This window comes from Microcebus murinus, chromosome 18 (assembly GCF_040939455.1).
Source record: "Microcebus murinus isolate Inina chromosome 18, M.murinus_Inina_mat1.0, whole genome shotgun sequence".
Classification (NCBI taxonomy): Eukaryota; Metazoa; Chordata; class Mammalia; order Primates; family Cheirogaleidae; genus Microcebus; species Microcebus murinus.
Genome location: NC_134121.1, coordinates 12,017,353 through 12,023,352, shown reverse-complemented (window position 1 = coordinate 12,023,352; position 6,000 = coordinate 12,017,353).

The following is a 6,000-nucleotide window of genomic DNA, read 5'->3' as shown; positions in this document are numbered from 1 at the left end:
AAGCCATTACTGTGCCAGTGGGCCAACCATGAGCACATACACAATGTAACTGCCATCCACATATTGATGTCCCTCTGAACTCAAGCCAAAAGTATTTTCAACTTAACTTCTTTTTTTTTCATTTAATCTTTTTATTTTTATTTTTATTTATTTTTTTTTTTTTGAGGAAAAAGCTTTTATTTTTATTTTTTATTTCAGGATGTTATGGTCCAACCCACAAAGAATATTACCACCGGGTGAGCACCTTAGTGTCGATCAGTTAGTGCCAATTTGATGGCGAGTACATGTGGTGCTTTTTTTCCCATGCTTGTGATATCCCACTTCAGAGGATGGGTTCAAGCTGCTTAGCTGGATTTAAAAAGGCACCAGACACAAAGGGAAGTGTGAAGGAAGGGAAGTTGGAGTGGGAGGTGACGGTGGCCACCTTAACTGATTATGGTTGAAATAACTTTTGTTTTCATGATTCAGAAAAATTTATGGTCATGTGCAGATGTTGCTAGGGCCCTCCCAGGGCCTTGTAAGGGCCCCATGAGGCGTCCTCACGCTCCAGCTCTATGAGGCTCACAGCAAATCCCTTGCTGTACCTGCCTGACCCCAGTCTTGCATTCTGGGCTCCCACCTGGCCAGGTTCCCTAGGCTTGGGCAGAGCCCTTATCTTAGGACTTCCTGCTTATCCTGGGAAGTCTCTGGGCCATTCTTTTCCTCCTAGGTTGGATCCTCTCTTGCCTGGATCCATGTCTTCTTTCTTGGTTTAGTCTCTTATTTGTTGAAGCATCCCCTCCAGTAGCTGCTTTAATCTGGGAGAGTGGGAGGGGATGAGGTAAGAGAAGTGGCCAAGAGCCAGCTGGTTGGTCTTTTGGGCCAAGGTGAGGATTCTGTTGCTACTTGCTCAAAATCTGCCACTGTGTCAGATACTGCCTTCCTCCCTGCTCACAGTCTCCCAAGTTCTTATGGAAAACCTCAGGAAACCCATGTCTGGAAGGCAGCAATGACATGATGGAGTCATTGTGTCTTAGACTTCAGGCTCATGGAGTTTGAGTTTCCTCTGTATCTTAGACTTAAGGCTAATGCTTCAAATTTACCCTTTTCAACAACTGATTTGTATTCTGAGTGGAAAATATAACTTTTAAACTACTATATTAAAAGTAAATGTTAAGTATTGCTAAATGAAAGAAGCTTACACACTGTATGATTCCGCTATATGGCATTCAGGAAAAGGCAAAACTGTAGAGACAGTGAAAAGACCAGTGGTTGCCAGGGAGTCAGGGGGAGAAAGGGGGAGGGGGGGATGGAGCACAGGAGACTTTTACAGCAGCGAAACTATTTTATATGATACTGTAAAAGTGGATACATATAATTATACATTTGTCAAAACTCATAGAATGTACAACACAAAGAGGGAACTCTAATGTAAACTGTGACTTTAGTTAATAATGTAGCAATATTGGCTTATCAATTGTAACATGTGTACCATACTAATGCAAGATGAGAGGCTGGGCGGGGTGGCTCAGCCTGTAGTCCTAGCACTCTGGGAGGCCGAGGTGCGAGGGTAAGGAGTTCAAGACCAGTTTGAGCAAGAGTGAGACTCTGTCTCTCTAAAAAAATCATGATAATAATGCAAGATGAAAAAAAGTAAACGAAGTACCAAATGAAAATTACAATAAACAATTTTCTGTTCTTTTAAGTCATTGGGATGACTCACTGTAGGAGGAAGTGAACTTGAGCATGTTCTATGGCTGTAAACAGAACATTTGATATGGTAAAATTGCCTCTGAAAGGTGAACAAATCGTGGGAGCCAATAGCTTCCAATAATAGTGATAATAATAATAAATAAAAATGCAAGGGCTTGTGTGGTGCTTTTATTTTATTTTATTTGTATTCCAATAGATTTAGGGGGTACAGGTTGAATTCCATTACATTGTATACATTGCACAGTGGTGAAGTCTCAGCTTTCAGTGTACCTGTCACCTGTGTACATTGTACCCAATAGATAATTTTTCATCCTCAACCCTTCCCACCCTCCCCCCTTTTGAGTCTCCAGTGTCCATTAGACACTGTGCCTCCTTGGATAGCAATAGGTTAACCCCCATTTGTAAGTGAGAACACGTGGCACTTATTTTTCTCTTCTTGAGTTACTTTACTTAGGATAATGGCCTCCAGTTTTAACCAAGTTGCTGCAAAAGACATAATTTCATTCTTTCTCATGGTTGAGTAGTATTCCATTATATATATATCTCATTATATATATATTATTCCATTATATATATATATATATATATATATATATATCACATTTTCTTCATGTACTCATCAGTTGATGGGCACTTAGGTTGATTCCATATCTTTGTGATTGTGAATTGTGCTGCAATAAACACATGAGTGCAGGCATCTTTTTAATATAACGACTTCTTTTCTTTTGAGTAGGTACCCAGTAGTGGGATTGCAGGATCCAATGGTAGATCTACTTTTAGTTCTTTGAGAAATCTCCATAATTATTTCTACAGAGGTTGTGCTAATTTACATTTCCACCAACAGTATAAAAACATTTCCTAGGCTGGGCGCTGTGGCTCACCCCTGTAATCCTAGCTCTTGGGAGGCCGAGGCGGGCGGATTGCTCAAGGTCAGGAGTTCGAAACCAGCCTGAGCAAGAGCGAGACCCCGTCTCTACTATAAATAGAAAGAAATTAATTGGCCAACTGATATGTATATAAAAAATTAGCCGGGCATGGTGGCGCATGCCTGTAGTCCCAGCTACCCGGGAGGCTGAGGCAGAAGGATCACTCAAGCCCAGGAGTTTGAGGTTGCTGTGAGCTAGGCTGACGCCACGGCACTCACTCTAGCCTGGGCAACAAAGTGAGACTCTGTCTCAAAAAAAAAAAAAAAAAACATTTCCTTTTCACTGCATCCATACCAACATCTATTATTTTTTGATGTTTTAATAATCGCCACTCCAATTGGAGTAAGAAGGTATGTCACTGTGGCATTGTGGTTTTCATTTGCCTTTCTCCAATGATTAGTGATATTGAGCGTTTTTTCATGATTATTGGCCATTTGTATATCTTCTTTTGAAAAATGTCTGTTCATGTCATTTGCCCACTTTTTTTTTTTTTTTTTGTGGCAGAGTCTCACTCTGTCACCTGGGTTAGAGTGTCGTGGCTTCAGAGCTCACAGCAACCTCAAAACTCCTGGGCTAAAATGGTCCCTACCTCCTGAGTAGCTGGGACTACAGGTGCTCACCACAATATCTGGCTAATTTTTTCTACTTTTTGTAGAGACAAGGCCTTGCTTTTGCTTAGGTTGGTCTTGAACTCCTGACCTCAAGTGAACCTCCCACTTCAGCTTCCCTGAGTGCTAAGATTATAAATGTGAGCCACCTTGCCTAGCCATTTGCCCACTTTTTAAGGGGGTTGTTTAGTTTTTTTCTTACTGAGTTGTTTGAGTTCCTCATAGATTCTGGATATGAATCCTTTATTGGATACATATTTGTGAATATTTTCTCCCATTTTGTAGGTTGGCTATTTATTCTTTTTTTTTATAATGCCATATTTTTGTTGTACCTTTTCTATGTTTAGATATGTTTGCATACACAAAGACTTACCGTTGTGTTACAGTTACCTACAGTATTCGGGACAGTGGCATGTCGTACAAGTTTGTAGCCTAGGAGCAACAGGTTATACCATACAGCGTAGGTGTGTGGTAGGCTATATCATTTAGGTTTGTGTAAGTGCACTCCGATGTTCACACAACAATGAAATCACCTAATCATGCAATTCTCATATGTGTCCTTGTCATTAAGCAACACATGACTAATTGCTTCATATTGTATATGCAAGTCTTTGGTTTTTTGTATTGATATATATTTTATTTCAGAATATTATGGGGGTATAAATGTTTAGGTTACATATATTGCCTTTGCCTCACCCAAGTCAGAGCTACAAGTGTGTCCATCCCCCAGACAGTGTGCACCACACCCAACAGGTGTGACTATACCCATCCCCTCCTCCTCCTGCCATCTGCCTGACACCCAATGAATGTTCCTACCATAAGTGCACATAAGTGTTGATCAATTAATACCAATTTGATGGTGTGTACATGCGGTGCTTGTTTTCATATTCTTGTGATCCTTCACTTAGTAGAATGGGCTTCAGCTCCATCCAGGATAATACAGGAGGTGTTAGATCACCATTGTTTCTTGTGGCTTAGCAGTACTACATGGCATACATATACCACATTTTATTAATCCACGCATGTATACCATATTATATTAATCTACACTTGGGTTGTTTCCACATCTCTGCAACTGTAAATTGTGCTGCTATAAACATTCAAGTGCAGATGTCTTCTTTTATAGAATGTCTTTTTTTCCTTTGAGTAGATGCCCAATAATGGAATTGCTGAATCGAATGGTAGTTCTACTTTTAGCTCTTTGAGATATCTCCATATTACTTTTCCTAAAGGTTGTACTAGTTTGCAGTCCCACCAGCAGTGTATGAGTGCTCTTATCTCTCCACATCCACACCAACATTTGTTGTTTTGGGACTTTTTGATAAAAGCCATTCTCATTGGAGTGAAATCTTATCTCATTGTGGTTTTGATTTGCACTTCCCTGATGATTAGAGATGTTGACCAGTTTTTCATATGTTTGTTGGCCGTTAGTCTGTTTTCTTTTGAAAAGTTTCTGTTCATGTCCTTTGCCCACTTTTTAATGGGGTTGTTTGATTTTTTTCTTGCTGATTTTCCTGAGTTCCGTATAGATTCTAATTATCAGCCCTTTATCAGATGTGTAGCATACTCTTTTGATTATTGCTTCTGCTGTGCAGAAGCTTCTTAGTTTAATTTAGTCCTATTGGTCGACTTTTGTTTTTTTGTTGTGTTTGCTTTTGGGATCTTAGTCATAAATTCTTTGCGTAGGCCAAGGTCCCAAAGAGTTTTTCCTAAGTTTGCTTCCAGAATTTTTATGGTGTCAGGCCTTACATTTAAGTCTTTAATTCATCTAGAGTTAATTTTTATATATGGTGGAAGATGGGAATCCAGTTTCATTCTTCTGCATATGGCTATCTAGTTTTCCCTGCACTGTTTATTCAACAGTGTGTCCTTTCCTCGGTGTATGTTTCTGTCTGCTTTGGCAAAGATTAGTTGGTTGTGGGCATATGGTTTTTTTCCTGGGTTCTCTATTCTGTTTGATTGATCTATGTGTCTACTTTTATGCCAGTACTATGCTATTTTGATTACTTTATCCTTGTAGTTTAATTTGAAGTCAGATAATGTGATGTGTCCAGTTTCATTCTTTTTGCTTAGGATTGCTTGGGCTATTTGGTTTCTTTCTTTCTTTTTTTTTTTTTTGGCTCCATGTGAATTTTAGGATTTTTTCTAATTCTGTGAAAAATGATGGTATTTTGATTAAAACTGCATTGAAATTTCTTTGGGCAGTATGGTCATTTTAACAATATGGATTCTTCCAATCCATGAGCATGGGATAGTTTTCCATTTGTTTGTGTCATCTATAATTTTTTGCATCAGTGACTTATAGTTCTCCTGGTAGAGGTCTTTTGGCTCCTTGGTTAAATATATTCTTAGGTATTTTACTCTTTTTGCAGCTATTGTAAATGGGTTTGAGTTCTTGATTTGGTTCTCAGCTTGGTCATTATTGGTATATAGAAATGATATTGATTTTTGTATATTGATTTTATAACCTGAGACTTTCCTGAATTCATTGATCATATCTATGAGTTTTTTGGAGGAGTCCTTAGGGTTTTCTGGGTATAAGATCATATCATCAGCAAATAGACAAATTTGACTTCCTTTTTTCATATGGTGCTTTTAGAAGTAACTTTGCTACTGCAAGCTATCAAAGAAAAACCTTTATAATTGCCAAAGAGGAGAGATTTTTAAGGTAAAATTTTCCTGTTATAATACAATTAGATTAAAATTACATATAAATAATAGGACAAAATAGCCTACCTATTTGTAATAGAAAAATATTTTTCCATATTACTAAG